At 39.9% G+C, this 18,423-nt stretch overlaps 1 protein-coding gene across 3 annotated transcripts in view; it reads right to left on the bottom strand.

Moving 5' to 3' along the window:
- SCaMC (Short Calcium-binding Mitochondrial Carrier) overlaps nt 1-18,423 on the bottom strand; it is a 120,575-nt gene that overhangs the window by 52,901 nt on the left and 49,251 nt on the right. The gene's annotated exons all lie outside the window — the stretch shown is intronic.

The raw sequence follows: 18,423 nt of genomic DNA on the forward strand, positions 1-18,423 counted from the left end.
TACGACACATTCTCAGGATTCAACTGTGGAGTTTGACTTAAGAAATTCGACCTACTGTTATTAAATTAGACGCGCACACGAAAGTAAGTGAGAAGAGATTTGAAAAACAATAATAATGGAAGGGATTAATATTAAACAAAGAATAGTAAAATTCCTTAAATAAAGTAAAGAAACACTGCAACACTAGAGACCGACGGTACTCGGCAGTCGTTATCTCGCTAGGACAGAAAAACCTCTTACAATAGAGGGAATAAAGATTAGGTCTTGATATGGAAAGTTGCTAATATATTCCAATTGCGTATATTCTACCCCACCATCCGTTGAACAAATGGATATTCAACTGGCGTCACAATAGCAAACTCGTGCACGGCACCAATCGGACGCAAATACAATGCTTGAGCTCATCCACTGATTGAACAGTGCACTTTTGTTGATACACGATGCTGGGATATTTCTCGATGCAGGGAAGCTATTCCTTGCAACGTGAACACGACAACGAGAAGGAAGCGAAGGCAGCGCAGGAACAAAAGCAATTTCTTTTCTCCCCCTACAAACCTTTAACTCCCCTGACCCTAGTCATCACATTATGAAACCCGAACGGAGTCGGCCAGGAAGTCGGGGGAGGGGGGTTTTGGAGACGACATCCCGAGGTGTGAGGGGAATGCGGGGTGAGGTTCGGGACGGGAGCCCCGTGACATCGAGCGACACGTGCAGATCCAATCGCGAACTTTCTCCCGACTCGCGTAATTTAGAATCGAGGGAGTCGCGAAGGGCGAGCGGCCTATCGATCGGAGGAGGGCGATCCTCATCGCCGCCGCCTTGCCACCTTGGGGTGCCCCCTCGACTCACACGGGAGGAACGCCGCCTGTCGCGCCTCGAGGGAAATGAGTTTATGAGACGGGTACGACTTCACCCGCATCCACCAACCGAGTGAATCGACGCCGGTAAGCGATGGATCGGTCACGGTTAAGGACAGAAATCTAGGGAAAATGGATTGACGACGGGGAGGGCGAAAAGAGATGATTGCACAAGAGAGAGGGGAGAAAGACAAGAGAGACGGCGAACGTAATGCAACCGAGCATCGTGTATATGGAACGAACGGGACGCTATGCGAGCGTTCTTGACATAATGAAGGACGGTGGTTATATGCATCATCCCACATCCCCACGCGTCCGCTCCCCTCCCACCCCAATCCTAATCCACCGACCGCGGACATGCGACCAATCTCGACAAAGACTTGCATAACCTCATCTAGTTCCTCGGTGCTGGCGGAATGCGCGGCTATCTTTCGAAGCGGTGTTGTTATTTTTCTCCCTTTATTCATACGGCAGGGATGATTTTCATCGCCGAAGATCAAGGTTGCCACACTCTTTCCCCCAAGCGAAAACAATTTAATAATTGAAAAAAAAACTTATACAATTCGCCGTCTGGGGAATGGCTCTATGGAAGTCGTTTAAATCAGGGAAAGCCGTCATTATTCCGAATGTTATATGGATTAATATGTGGATGCTGAGACGTAGATGTGGAGGCAGATGGAAAAATTGAAACGGCCGGAATAATAGGCAAAAGAACTTTCAAGCATGGCAGAGGAAGATACAAGATTGTTGGGAGTAATGTAAAGAAGGCAGGAGAGATTGATGCGGGGGGATAGCAAGTGGCAATGAAATGCTGAGAACTGCTATAGAGCGGAGGAAAAGGATACGAATGCGGGACATGAACAGGATGAAAGGAGATAAAATAAATGTGGAATTGAAGAACAGTTTACTGTTGTGTCGGATACCATGTTGATAGGCAAGGCTAAGAAATGTAGGCATACTGTCTGTCTCCATCCAAAATCTACCTTAGACGGTTGACTAAAAAAAAATTAAAATAAATACAATTTATTTGGAATAGGTCTAAAAACAGCACTTCGACCTTTACAACGAACATGATATAACAATTTGACAATTACATACACCCAAGCCGTATACGGAGGAAAAAACAGGCGGGAATCGAACCCGCGACCTCTGGGTTTGCAGACGAAGACGTTACCTCGCCGCCACCATAAATGGAAAAATTCCCTAAATGAATACACAGGCAGGAAAGAACACTGAACGGTATGAAAGAAATTAGGAAGTAGACGGAGTGAAGTCATGGTTTACTGTGGTTATGAATGTTATTGTATTTAGTGTATTTTTAGACTGGGCTTAAAAGTGTAATGCTAGCCAGTTAGAACTACGAAGTGCTGCATCTCTTCAAAAACCAAAATCCATTGCACACTACCCAAACTAGCAGGCTACTATTCATATTAATAACGAAGAAGGTCATTTGCAAGCGCTATCCCTTGGTTGCTTACCAAAGGTAAAGAAAATTAATAACTTCCTGTTCGAGATAGCGAGACGAAAAAAAGATAAGGATCGAAGAAGAACAATGGAAAATTTCCTCTTCACCAATCACGACGGACAAAATCCACCATAACTGACACACCTACACATTTTTCTTCGAAAATCCATCACATTTCTTGACTGCCAACCCCTTTTTCTAAGCAAAGAGCTTTTCACCGTTACTTTGAAATGTTTTTCTCATAAAACATCAAAATTTCATAGTGCAGGAAATTAAAGACTATTTGAAATCCTCTGAGATGGAACAATAGAAAAGCAGCATATAACGGTACCGGTAATCAACAGAAGCAGAAAATTATGGCTTTGAGGCAACTGGACCGGGTAATTGGAGGGAAAACCTAAGAGAAAGTAGCATCATTTAGACTAGACGTTCTCTTCACTCACTCGAAAATCGATTTTTAAACAAATCCGGATTGTTTCGACACGATCCGACGAGGTAATGACCTTTTGCGGGAAATATAATACGATGATCAGGACTTTCAATCCCTCGAAAGAAATCGACTTATCCGATACGATGCATTTATTCACAATTTATTGTGATTTAACACCGATTATATTCATAATTAACTTACATCGACTCGACGTACAATCGCCTACTTCTATGAAAGCCCGTATGGAGTAGGGGCGCAAATAGGTTGATGTCTCTGTACTCAAAATGGGCACACGTACATATATATCGCCAGAACTATTACGAAATATTTACTCTTTATTTCTAAATCAAGGGAGCGTCGGCTAATAATTTGACAAAGATTAATGAAAATCATATTTTTTCAAACAAAAACTGACAAAATTATTTTACAACCTTTCTTTTAATTCATCTTTTCTAACGAAAGTAATAAAACCAACACCATATGTATTGCATTGAATGTTACTGACGCTATCACTAAACGGTTAGCCTTGGCTTATAATCAAGAGAAATAAAATTCGAACTCGAGCCCCTTGAAAGGTCAACATTCTCAGACGAAGTTATATTTAAACGATCATCGCAATAAAACCTTTATTCGGGATCTACATCACTGGTCCAATACGCGTTCCAATGATATTATACCAATTTTCTATAACGTTCTTCGGCTAATCACCTAGGATCCTTACCGTTTGCCGGAATATTTAAATTGATTTATTTAGTTTCAACATTAAATCTCGCAGTGACAAAACACTCAGGTCAACTAAAACAAAAGGCTGAGTAAAAATAGTTGCACATGTAATATCAAAAAGAGATTAACAGTTTTTGCGAAAATTTCCGACAAAACCAGAGATCAGAATGAAACGAATGGACAATTCATTCCTGACTGATAGACAGTAACCTACCAACTAATCTTACTACGCCACATGACATGAAGATATTCGCAGCCTAGGAAGTTTTCCTCTTATTTCCTTCTCTATGATAAAGTAAAAAAATGATGCTATGCCGTGGATCAATAATTGGTAGAACGAGAGAAATACTGAGGCTAGAAATCATTTCTCATAACCAAATAATGTGAAACATGAAGATAATGTGATACATCGACACCTGGTCTGTAACACATTTTCACATGGTGGAAAGATATTATTTCGTCATAGATTGTAAAACATCTTTTCAGACACTCATTGAATTAAATATGAATGTAGGCGAAATGAATTAAATTTAACCAGCAAGGTGTCATTATTAACTATAACGGAAGACAACGATGCGATGCTGAGGGCGGAAACGACGACAGTGGAAGTAATAATCGGAATTATATTATTTAAATATTTAAATTGCAGTTTATTCTTCCATTTCGAAAAGGCTTGGCTGTGTTAGTCAACATAGATTGACAAGTTTCTCCTCCGCTCCAAGAAGCGTCTAGGGGTATTTCGGCGGCCGTCGATTTTTTGGACGGTATACATTGGATCTGGTGCAGCCAACAAGGAAACAAACCGAAGGTAACGCCGACTCAAGGACCTCGGGGTAGCTGTAGCTCTCAACCGAAGGACCGCTGGGTGGATGCAAAGCTGGCCAAAATACGAACAGTTAACGCAGACATGGTCACGCAACAGGGGCGCAATCTTCTCAGCGGGGAGAATCCCTTGGTGTACGATAAAAGTGGCTTTTCACTTTTCTTTCTGCGGTGCATATCCTCAAGAAATGCAAGTCTCTCAGATCGGAAGAATACGGGGCGGCCTTTATGACGACCGTAATTGATTAGTCACATTTTTAAAAGTCATCAACATTTTCAACAGCATAACGAGAGTGACCGACTTTCAAATGTTTTCTCCAAAACGAGGACTGCTGAAGTTAATGCGAAAAATGTAACATTTTCCCAGATCTTGATTTATTTTTCTTAATGTATTAACCAAAACTCAGAAAAATGAATAACAAGAAAGGAGCTGGCACTATAAGTATGTTGGCGCCGTAAAACAACACCATCGTCATTCATTTAGATTGTGGCCGGTATTTAGAATATCTCCGGCAATATCTCATGTGTAACGTCAAAATATGCTACGACCGTCATTTCTGAGGACGCCTCCCGAAACGAAAAAAAAAACTGTTGCTAACCCAAGCTGCCCAACGCGGCCAGACCCGAAATGGAAAAAGTCTACACTTCAAGTCGCTGCGGAAGCCCGAGTACTATTTATAAAAGAAGCACTTCGATTGTCCGTAGAATATGATAATTCATCTACCATAGGTCTTGTTTACTTGAGATTTGCATGTATGTATAATGAAGCCAATATAATTCGAATCCCCCATCCACCATCTTTCACCACAGTCATCCTCTTCAAACCAGATAAGCTCGTTTTACTTCACTTGATAGAATAGGAATCGGAAAACGCTAGAGTGAAAAACCACCAAAATATGTAGCTACAATTACAAACCTAGAATTTGGCGAGACGAATTAAAAAAAAAACAAAGCAAGACTTCACCGATATGCACCGCTCTCGCTCTAATGAGTATGATTTAACAAAAAAAACAAAATGAAATCTTTCATGCAAATCGACCTCTTAAGTGAAATATCGATGTTCTTTCACTATGTACAGGAGAGCCCCTCCTTTTTTTCATATTCACGACCGATTTTACTGACTTGCTACTTAGATTTACTTTAATGCTACTTGAAACTGCATTGATCTAGAGTTAAGAAAATTTCTTTTCCTACTAAAATATGGTGAAGTCAGGAGAAAGGTTGAGTTCCTGCTTTGACTAGACTGTGAAGCATAACCCACCTAATCTCCATTCCGAATTAAATACGGCTATCGACAGAATACAGACAGATACAAGTATTGCTGTTATTTTTTCTAACATCGAAGGACCCGAAATGAGGTTGGCGAGACTTATCTGTGCATGCCAATCTCGAAGCATTAGTGCCGACGGAAGGCAATCCTTGAAAATTCGCCCGCCCTAATGCCACGGGTGGATTAAAGTTTTTCCCAGATTCAAGGACCAGATGCTTGAGGATATTCGATAACCTACAATCGTTTTCATGAGGACTTATGTAAAATCACGAAGACGAGGACAGAGAATGTAAACAAGCACAACTAACCGATATAGGTTCTCCTAATATTTTGGCGTGAAGCTATTCCACTAACACTCGGTCCGAGTCCATCTTATTTCACCAGAATACATAATAGACAACGAAGACAAAACTAAAATGAGTACGGAAACTCATTCCATAACAGCATCCGCCATAGACATTCCAACGCACACGTAAATAAAGGGCGGAGGTTGCTACAGTTTTCACTGTAGCCTTTTAAAAGGAAATCTTTACGAATTCATTCCAACAAAATTCGCTCCAACGCAAAAATATATTTTTGTTCCGGCATACGTCATAATCGACTGGTCATAACTATCGTCGCATTTTTCAATATTTTTCTAATAGTGGCATCACAACCTTGGTAATTTTTACTCGTGACACTCCTATTCCTTTATATAATTATTCACGTTTAATTAGCTGTTTGATATAATAATTAATCACTCATATAGCTTACTTCATTTGTATGTTTCAAAAAAATTGTAATAAAGATCATACCCCATCCGTTTGATTCTCATAAAAGTTAATTTCAAATTTAGGGAATCTTTGGAAGTTTTTAGAGTCACGGGTAGAGGCCAGGCAAATATTGTAACTTCGAAGAAGAACAACGATGTTGTCGCAAACCTGATATAATGCCATCGCAAACTAAAGATAACGTTATTACTGCCATTCGACAAAATTGTAGCTAGAGGTCGCGCACGGCCATTCTCCCTAAAAAATCGTCTTCTCCGCAAATTTTGGTTTTCCATAGTGAAAACATACCGGAAATACATTTAAAAATATTTATTAATATGCCTTGAAAATCTTAAATTTAGGCAACATTCCCCGACTTCTCTATGGTTTTCCCGGTCGCTGCGCGATTTCCCCGTCTACTTCAGGTTTTTCCAATATTACCTGCCACCGGCTAAATTGATGACGCTCTCATTTTGAGTGCACACTCCTAGTCCAAAATATGCTGCTGTAAAAAAAACGTTATTTCCGACTGCGCCTACTTGAACGACGAAATCTACAGTTAGCAGCTGACTTCCCTTGCCATTACCTAAATATTAAAAATTATTACTTCGCTTAAAAAATGAATAAATGAAAATATCGAAAATTAATGCTAATAATAAAGAATAGATCGAGTTATTAATGTAAAATAAAGTTTGCCCTTTGGTATACAGGAAACATTCTAAGTGTAGGCAGATGGGCTAGATAATGCCTGCTCTTCTCAACATGGCTGGGTCAATTCACGTTTCCAAGACCTTTTTTTTAAATCCGCTGACCATTAATTTTAAATAAAATTCGGAATTTTCTCCACGCTGATCTTGGGCTTTAGTAGCCGTTACTTGATCTTGAAGGTTCCTCAGAGTTCTGCTGCGCGTGGGAAATACTTGACGCGACTGAAATGCTTGGGGCGTTACGTACCTATCCTTTCAATCTCAAGAAGTGTTGGGGGCTGTGTACGTACATACTCCATCCCATTGTCTCCTCAAACTGAACGTTGTTTTCGGCGCTGGATACGATTGCTTATGCTTACATCCTCATCCTCGTTTCACCCAACTCTGACGGCAATTTGCAGCAACCATTAATTCGTCGCTTCGGAGCCACTTTGTATGGAAACGTTGAGGGACAAGCCACAAAGGCAGCAAAACTATCGTAGAAAGACACGTCCACTAGTTCCCTACGCTTGAATTAATGGTGGCTAACCCGTGGTACGAATTGCGAATATTGGAGTGCGGAATCGCTAGTGTGTCTTAACACACTCTCAGATAAAGTAAATGCTCCACGGTGATAAACACAAACGACGAACCTCAAGTGTTATCAAACACACAAAGAAAACTAACAATGTCAAGCTCACTACTCCTCAAGAATACAAATCCTAATCTGTTATGAACGTTCCTGAAACTATGTTTATTCGATATACAAAGAACATTCCTACTTATAGTAAGAAGCAATTGCCAAAGGCAAAGAACAATGAAGACTTAAGTATGAATAATATGACAAATGATGAATGCTTTCAGGAAATTTACATAAAGAGATAAAACAAAACTATCAGTTACGAGAAAAATTAGGCAACTTTTACTTTCTGGAACCACAGGGTCATTTACCCTTCTGTCTCTAAAATTTAGTTCAGCTCTGGTACCCCGAAACTTAAACGTCGTACTACGTATGATGTAGTCTTGGCAAAATTTTGCTCTTCATTCTACCTTCATAATATTTTCATGGGGGGGGGGGGAGGAGTGAGCCGAGAGGGCAGTGAGTCACAATGACAAAAACACGACCTCACATCACCATTATTCGTTACGGAAAAAATGTTAAAATGTATTTCCGCAAAACATACACGACCATTCGACAAATACTTGGGCGACAAAGAAGCAAATACTAATACGACAAAGAAGGGAGCTGGAAAGAAAACAGAAATTTTAACTTTCCAAAACTTTCTTCAGACGAATTGCCTCGAGGAGAACCTTGGCCAGATTAATGTATAACATGGCCAAATCAGAGGACGAAGAATGTCGACTGTATATGGGAGGGAGGGGAAAAAATATGGAGCAACATAAAAAATGCCTGTTGTTTACATATGCTCGGTGGGTAAAAGTCTCAACAGGGAGCAAACTTTGCTTCTTTTATTTCAATATTATCAAGGAAAACTATGTATAATTGTGATAGCACCATATCGTACTATAAGTGTGTAGCATATCAAATAAGCGAGAGGATCACATTTTACCTGATTAAACCAAAGGTGCCATCCAATAATCGATTAGATAAAGAAACGGTTTCATCACTGTCCCCGAAAAACGACGAGGAAGAAGCAATTAACTAGAATTTCGAAAATTTTCCACCATCTCTTACTATCTCTTCTAATACCCCGATTAAATGCCCCACGAAAACAACGATAAAAACTCATACCGTAAAAGAAGTTTTCTCTTTAATTCGCAAACTTCCCCGACCATTCATAGCAATTTTTATAAAAGAGAGAGAGAGATGAAACTGATTAGTTTTTAAAGATGGTGCATCCAGTTAGTCGGCAGTTGATGTGCTTTTGGGTTTTATACATTTTTATAGTATTCAATTAATAATTATAAATGGGAAGTAACTTGGATGACAAAGAATTAGTAAAATAATATTAATTATCTATTGGCTGACATTCCTTTCAGAACAAAGACACTTCTTCCTGGGCTAAGAAACTTGAGGATTTTTACTGAACATGGCGTTCATTAAAACGGTCTCGGTAGATTTCGTATTCTTTTAGGCAAAAATATATACTTAAGAATGAAAATTACAGCTGTGAGAACTTGGGCGACTTCCACTACGTTTCTTCGCCAACGGAAAGTGTCCTCGCAAATACTTACCCATCAGAATGAAAGGACAGACGACGACGGCGAGGTCAAGTCGTGCCCTTCCCGACAACAAAACACGTCATACAAGGGGAATGTACAGCGCTTTCAGTTTCCATGTTTTAATTAAGTAAGATACAACAAATCCCTTCGCGTGCACATCAAATGTCTTTCGTAGAGGTAAAGAAATGATTACTGTGCTCTCAGAGATATTGCATAAAAACTCACAAAATGATGGTTGAGCAAATAAGAATTGCTCTGTTTTCTGACTTCTCTTCGATGTTATAAAATATATTCTTCAGTCTTTATAACACATCGTACATTATTCTGCAGACTCGTTATGTATTTTTTGGATATTGATGCGTTTTTTGTATTTTCAATTTCAGTGAATCCATAAATGAATTTAGATCTTTTCTGGCATCTACCAGTCTAATACGACGACATCAATCCACGACGGCCAATCATGCCACTGATATAAGGACCACGCGGAAGTTAACTAATCTCTCATTTGAATGCACATCTAAAAAAAAATGGAAAGCCTTCTTAGAATGACAAAAATTACTAATGCAAGGGGTACTATTTTAAATATTTTCAAGAAGAAACCTCCCGACACATAAGTGATGCCTTACTTATAAAACAAGGCTACGGGGACAAAAAGCTTAACAACGAGGAATGCACCTTTAATGCAATTCGAAAACCGAAAAAGAATGTCCAGAATGTCGAAGGTCAAAAGGAATGTGCAAGAGCAGTTAGGGAAAGCGACAGACAGCCGAGGTCATTTGTGCCATTAGGGACAGCCGCGGGAAATTTGGTGGAGGTGAGATTTCCAGGGAATGGGAGCTAGAGGTGGAGAGAAACCCGGCATATCAGCATTCGCCTCATATTGATGAACCAGCCAAGGGGGCACACAATTCACAAACGTTTCATCCCTCGTTCGGCGTTCTACAGTCTAAAACTTCAGTTCTCTACGTCGCACTTCAAGTAGGTATCGGAATATCAGAAAGAAGAGATATCAGAGTGTTAAGGAATTAGCACTAAACATGGGGGTTAGGAGGGTAGAGGCTAACTGGCATTATTGCAAGAGTAATGAAAGAATGCATTTTATCCTTTCACACACAAAAATAAAATAATCCACAAAAAAACCCAGGCCGTAATGCATATGCGAACCATACCCTGCGACTCGTTTTCAAAACGCACACATAATAAATCACGTTCACGATGCCACGGTATGGAGTGAAAATTAAGGATTGGGCCGCCGACACGTGATATCAAGTCTTGTTGACCGCGAGGGGAGTGTGTCGTCAGCGCTGAAACGGAGATCACGAAATTGTTTATAGCCACCTCCCGACCTTTTGATTGGCTCGCAGCTGGTGGGCACGAGGGAGGTGGGGGCGAGGAACGCTCAGCTCAGACAAAACAAGTGACCTCTGCGAACGGAAGAGGGTACACGGATTCTGTTAAACGCTCCAAAGTCTAAATGATGACAAGGACATAAAATGATGAAAATGATTGTCGGATTACACTATGACGAATATCTGACACGAGGAAGGAAATGTTATTCAGAAAAAAATACCCTACCATTTGTAGTGGTTTTTACACTTGATAATGGGTCCAAAAAATAACAGCGAATTCAAAAAATTGTTTAAGGACAAAAGGAAAGAGGTTTCTGATTTTTAGGTAAACGAAGGACTGGGTTCACTAAGTAATAATTCGATTAAGAAGTCGATTAGATAGCATTTTTCGATATTGCGATCAGTCAACTCAGCTGCAAGATGTCATACTAAATCCAATAGCATTGTAAATTTGTGATGCAAGATTTTCTTTCAATTAATGACCCTAGATATTATAAAAATCTGAAAAAGATGAGATTATAGATCATTGCGTCATTTTTAAAATGCATTTCAAGTGAACACGAGTCGCAGGGAGAGTTTAAATTGACGCAATGAACATTCATTTAAATAAATAGCAGTCTTAATATAAATGCAATATAAAACGCGAATGCAATATGACACGCGATCGACACTTCAGCGGTCTTCACTTAATGTTGCGCTCCCCCAGACGCGAGTATTAGCGAAGGATTGAAATGCCAAATCCAAGGTACTAACGCTACTTGAAGCGTTCTCAATGCAGAACCAAAGCAGAGAGCTATACGCGAGTGACAAACCACACCCACGAATGGAACCCAGATTGCAATCGACAAAGCGGCAACCGCACCCACACGCTTTCGGTATTTTATCTCTTTAAAAGAATTACGTGTGGTAATAAAAGCGAGTTAACAGCTATTGCGTATTGCTTACCGACGATTTTAACAGTGACATCCCGTCCTCGTTAATGTTAAAGAAAACCACCCACATAGACTGGCATCACATGGTATCTTAATACATTGAAAAGCAAAATGAAATGAGAAGTCATCTCGAAAAAACTGAATAGTTAAGTCGTTACACGGAACATAACTATTCATGTCGTTAAATTAGGACGAACGACGGCAATGTTTCAACTTCAGCGCGTTAATAACAATTCAAAAATAATGAGTAACACCTTAGACTCTTCTCATCGTAGAGCAACATTGAATTTAACAACTATACTGTTGCTGTTGGTTAAGGAAGAGAACCACCATTCACAAAGAACAACATCCATGTAGCCTTTCTAATATCATTTCGAGGATTGTAATGGATGGTGAAAGAATATATGCATATGGATACAATAAGGAGCAGAAATATAAAGACGAGGGAGAAACAGCTAGGTCAGGGTAGAATGGCCGCTGAATTCGACCTATCTTCCACTTTATAAAAGAACTAATGAGGACGTGCATACACGAAGCCGACGCGAGGAGGCCAGTTCATTTAATCAGACTTCGGAATATGAATTAACAAAAAAGTAAGCAATATGGAGATGAGCCTTGAAACTTTATGTCTAAAAACGCCCATGAAGCACAATACCTAGAAAATAGATAGTGTTTTAAAGGTCCTCGTCGAAATTATAAACTTTTCAAACAAATCCAAAATATTATAAGGCCCTAAATGTCTTGAAATGATAACATATTTTTAACTAACCAATCTCAAGAATATGGTGTAAAATATGAGTAATCTTTAAATGTTTTACTTTCAATTATTCGCCCCCGGAGAAAGTGAAGACAGTTGTGGAGGCAAATGAAAGTAGTTCACAAATAATTTCCAAAAGTGTCATTGATCCAGTTTACTTCAACAAACGAATTCCATAATTAATGTCAATGGCACAAATTGGTAGCCACGTTCTAATAACCTCGTCAGATTACCCATAAAGGTCTCCCGGATATCAAAACGCTGAGAAAAAACTGCATTGTACCCACTCGACTATCCAGCTTCAGAGGAGACTGGTTCGCGAAATCAGGTCGAGTTCCATAGTTCACGCATTGAAATGACCCGGAAGCGAAGTCCGATAAATTAAGTAAAGATCTTATATGTTGACTAACAAGTCTTTTTCTTGATGACATAAGCTTCCCTTCCAAAGGAAATACCATCTCCGGTTGGAAAGTTCGTGGCGACCGTGGAACGAAGTGGGGGAGGGGAAGGATAATTGATGATAAGGAAAACAACTAGTCACCCAATCAAAAAAATGCCATAGTCCCATTTTATTTGACAAAAAAGAATGTAGCCCGTTGCCCGAATGCCGTTAACACCCACATCAATGAAGCAGTAAAGAGAGAAAAATCCGAAAAAATCTTTTTCACGTCAATCACATTTTTTTACTTTTTGTATACTTGCCGAGTTATTTTATGGGGTAATAAATATTATTATCAATACTAAGAACGCATAGTTTAAGCATAACCGAATTCTCAAAAGTTCGCCCTACAAAATCAGAAATTTTTATTTAAGTCCCGCCGGAGGATTAAGCATTCTGTCAAATATTGATAATTGTAGCGAGGTACCCCGTTAGCAAGAAGAGCACGTTGTCACGCAGGGCAATATTACGTTAGCTAGTTAGGAGATCATAACTCAACCACCCTCACTGATTTTTAACCTTATTTGGCCTTAAGATGAATCCCAAAACTGTAGCAACTCTGCCGTTTATTCATAAATAATTCTGCTCACACATTCAACAGATTCAATCTCGGAGTAATCGGTGATGCTAGGGATTGTCTCAGTTCAGAATTATTTCAGAATTACTCTGAAGAATAACCAAATAGCTTCGGATATCAAAGCATTAAGAAAATTTACGTCAACAATAGTTTTTGATTTTTCCTCTTTGAAATATAAGGGAAACATCCGGCAAACCCTTATTCACCTTTGAAGTCTTCGACTGGAAGGCTATCCGGTAAAATATTTCGTTTCCAGAGGTTGCCCCATTACTAGGCTCCCACGGCAACAAGAAGTTAGAAATCACTTAAACCTTGGAAGCAAAATGAATTGGAAAAGTGTCATACGCTTTTTCTTTGCAGTTGATGGAATCTAGAAAAAAAATATTAATGGTAAAATGCTATGAGCACTAAACAATAATACTAAACGAAAATTTATCTATCTATAAAATAACTTATATGAGCACAGTGTGGGAGCGCAACAATTAAAGGAGACAATACAAATAGGCTGACGAGAAGATTAAAAACGGTCAAATTTTATGAAGGATGGAAATTAAAACATTTGAAAGAAAATTCAGGAAAGAAAGTCTTAAAATACTTAGATACATTTAACCTTGTCTCTCCGATAAACTTGTCCAATACAACTTTGGTCAAAAATAAAAAAAAACATTCTAATGTAGGATGAATCGACAGAGAAAGCGGGGTGTCACTTATCAGGGAACTTTTCAATCGCAATTTCGTTTCTCCTCGAGTCCTTGATGTCCAAGCTTTGACACCAATTGTCGACTAATCACATGTAACTTAAAAGAGACTGATAATTTTCGTAATTGAACGCCTATGGAGCCCGTTTCCTGTTACAAGTACGCAAATTTGAAAGTTTTATACCTAAAATTTAAGAATATTTTGGTAATATTTGATTATGAATCGACTTGTAGCTCTAGGATACGGGCTCTTGGCATGTACAAGAACTTTTCGGCAGACAAGCCAAGAGACCGGTGGGAACTATGAATTCGAAAGCCGACGGTTGGACACCTTGCATTTCCATTCTTTTTTCCAGCAAGCGACCTGGAAATCTTTGTCACGCTCGCGAAGTAGGTCGGGCGAATTCAACCGCACACCGGACCGGGCACAACGAGAGCGAGGGAACAGCTGGTACCAAGCGGGGGTTGGGGGAAAGAGGAGGTTGGCGGGGAGGGGTGCGAGAGCACGTGGACGACCGAGGGTGAAAGTTGAATCTGGAAACGGTCGGGGGAGGGCTGGAGGGGCTGCTGAGGGGGCGCGGAGGACCTCGGCGGAGGACGTTGAGCGCGAGGCTCGGGAATCCCTCGGCGGGCGATGGCGGGGGGGAGTGAAAGTTTTCACTTTGGCGAGGAAGCGACTGCGGACCACGTCCAGCCATGACCTAGACACGGACGGCGGTTGCGAGACGCCCTTAACGAGACGCCCCTCCGATACGCTCAACTCACGCAATCTTGACACGGAAAAATGTTTGAACGAGTTTCGCAATTTCGCGGTCTCTGCCTCTCACTCCCACTTATGGAACCGCTGGGAAACGGGAGATCGAAATGCGGACGGCGATGAGGGAAAATACGGGATTAACCCGAGGGTCTAATGCACAATTCTTTCCCCTGCACACACCCTTTGGCAGGGCTTGAAGTGGGAAGAATGGGTGAGACGAAAGAAGAAATAATATCGAAATAATATCGAAACAATATTTTTAGACACATTACCAAGCCATTTCTATAAAAACATGAACCAACCTTCATAATCAGGATCATGGCTGCAGAGAGGAAGTGATACAGTTTTGGCAAAATAAGTACGGAAAAATTATATTGGTGACATTTTACTAGGGCGCATTATCGCGCGTCTACTATCCCACCGAAAATCACAATAATTTGCATTTTACACAGGCAGGGGAGATATAATAGTCGCAATTGCAATAATAATAACAGACAGTTACAGATGGACAGTCTGACAAACAGTGAAGATGGGGTGTCTATTATCACCCTCCTCGTTCGGCTACAGATAAAAAATTCAGATCATTCAATGGGTAAAAACGAACAAGGGTATTTTAGGGCTTTATTAGAGTTTTCCTAACATCTACTCTCAAATCACAAAACTCCAAATCACACCAACACACATCAATGTGTTCTTGCGTATTTTAAAAGCATTTGTTTCAAAGCTTATCATTTTACACTTCATTCCGGTACTCATGGTTCTAATTTCCACAAACTACCCAATTGTAAAGGAACAGATTAAAAGTTTTTTAAGGACTTTAATAAACGCATACGACAGTCATTCTTGTTACAGCTGTTAAAACAGAATTATTAGAAATCTGTGTCTTTCCTAGCTCTTTCTACCGTTGATTTGATATGAACAATTAGGGTATTCCTTATTTCAGTTTATTCGAGCGAAGTCAGTCTGTCATGGGACGTTCCCCAGCCAATAAGCGCTCAGCTTTAACTGAGGCTACGAGCAAAACCTTCAAACGCGTGGGTGTGGAGGGGAGTCGCCGATTGGCTGGCGGCCACGCCCCCTCAACCGGCTTGCGGCGAAAAATGATTCTCGGTGTTCGTCTACGAACCAGCGACTGCCAGGTATCCAACGATTTCATTTAGTAGGATACGTTGCAACAGCGACTTTCAAAGATATGAATCCAACAGAAATTCGAAATATCTGAGATGATTACAGTTTTCCTTCGATTCAACCATTCTCGTAAAAGTACGTGAAAGGTGGAATCGGACGAGGAATGATCAAGAAGTTGCATAACAGAATGGGAGATGTAAAAAGGGAAGTAAAATGAAAGCAAAATTACTGCTGGAAGGAGGCAATACTATATGACAAGCAGGCGAATATTTCAAATTGAATCATTAGAACAACAAACTCATGACTTTAACGAAAAATTAAGTTGGTAGAAAAACACGACACACTTCCAAATTCATAATAACCCGAACGAGAAAAAAGTGCAAGCTATCAGAAATACTTAAATGTCAATGGTGGGTACGATGGTGTAGATAAACAAAACATCTAGGTATTCCAATGCTTCTAGGCATATTTAAATAAGCCATTCACAAACGCAAAGGATTCGAAGTCAACTAATCCTGGAAGATCCCCAAGAAATGGAAAAATATCTTAGGTTAGTAGCTTCTGACAGTTTAATGGCCTATTTTTCGATATTAAACAAATTTCATTACGAGAAAGTCAGCCCAACCGCTCCAGACACTAATATCATTACTCAACGATCGGAATGCTCTATCATATGTAAATCGCCACTTCCTGCTTCCCACCAATGGCCTCGTTGTGCGGTTGCCACGAACGAGAAATCACATACCACGGCAATTGGGATGTTTAATTGGTTTCCCTCGAATACAACCAAATGTGCTCGCCTGCGCAGCGTTTCCTCCTATCTGGGACACCCAGTTCCGATCATCTGAACCCCCCTCGTTTACTGACCAAGCAGAACAATCCCAATGCAAAGCCTTGAGCGCAAAGCGATGACCCAAGCAACCCCAAATGCCTAAAACTCCAACTAATTGTAAGATTGGAAGAGCGTGAACGAAGGGGCCTCGAATCGATCCACGCGGGATTCGATAACCGGCCGGAAATTCTAACCACTCAGGGCTATTTAGGAGACGGCTGAAGACGGGAGGTGCCTTGGCACTGAAAAGTCATTGACGGAAGCGCTACAGAAGAGTGCCACTGGAGACGCCAACAGAGAGGGAGACTATTAATCAATTTAAAACAGTGCTTCCTTCACAAAGGAAAAGTTGAAGACCTCCTATAAATTGTAGTGCGATTTCTAATTGTATTGTTTATTTTATTTACAATCTAATGCGGTATTTAAATATGTGGTAACGCTAATTACAAATTGTACAAGTTAATAGTGTAGGTCTGCTCATTAATTTATGCATCAGCAATATAATTTAAAACCTGAAATAATTTGGGTACAATTTCATACGTATTTGCACCTGCCTGCACTATTAATGTTACCGACGATAATCCCAAAACAGGCATTCCTCGGGGGTACCTACATTCCGCTTTTGTTACGTTGGATATTTCTAATAAAATGTTATCTAGCAGAAGAGAAAAACTTATTACTATTTCCTCGAAGAACACGACTGCACGCCTAAATACCTTACAGAGTTTTTTTATCGATTGCATCTGCCAGACAGAAATCGGCGGCAAGGAGGTGAAATCCAAACTTTTCGAACCGTATTGAACGCCGATGGAGCTCAGAAACTCACCAGCCTTCCAAATAGTCTCGCAAGGATGAAAATCTACTTGCAACAGCCCGAAACTCTCAACTCCATGAGTCCATTTTCTTGACCAGAAAAGTCAATTGGGTCATCAAACTATGACGAGAATGAGTGAGGGTATATGCCTTCGAAAAACGAGTTGGCTAACTATTAGGATCATAGTAGTAGATTATTCGCCGAATGTCGATAAATAGTTATTGACCGCTGCGGCTAAATTTATACATATTCCAAGCTGCTTCCTCTTCCAAGCTGTAGGACGAGGAATACTAACATATCCAAGAATTATGATGGTGAAAAATGGACAGAGATACATTTAACTTAAGCGTACGTAAGGAAAGTTGAAGAATTGAATAGTTTTATCAACTATATTCTTATAAAGAATATTGTGTTGGTAATTTTAAACGGTTAAAGTATTACGTTACTCGCTGGAAAAAAACTAGACAAAAATATTATTTGAGTTTATCTTGATTGGCTGCCTGGGTGAGTAAAATCGGCCGAGAGAGATTTTTTTCAAAAATTCGCGAATTACAACTACTGCAGTAACTATAAAAATGAAAAATTAGCTTTTTCTCTAGCGGGAAGATTTAATTTACAGCAATCAGATCGTAATTACCCTTACGAAACCTAAGTAAAGGAAAAATAAAACCTAACGAAATGAGTAAAGAACATTACAATTAAGGGGAGGGGTTGAGGTAACCCAATAGTGACCCACGAGGATTTAATACGCGGATGTGTGACACCAGTGACAAATACATATTTTACCATTGGAATGAAGATTTAATTGTTTTTCAATAAGCACATGGAGGAAGATACAAGTAATTTTTATTGATTGAAAGCAGAGTCACAATCTTCCCTACGACGCGAACATAAAAAATTCATTCTAACTAGTTAAGACCAAAGTAGAGTTCAAGAGAAAAGATCAATCCTTGA

This window comes from Hetaerina americana, unplaced genomic scaffold, assembly GCF_022747635.1.
Source record: "Hetaerina americana unplaced genomic scaffold, ioHetAmer1.1.p SCAF_4, whole genome shotgun sequence".
Taxonomy (NCBI): domain Eukaryota; kingdom Metazoa; phylum Arthropoda; class Insecta; order Odonata; family Calopterygidae; genus Hetaerina; species Hetaerina americana.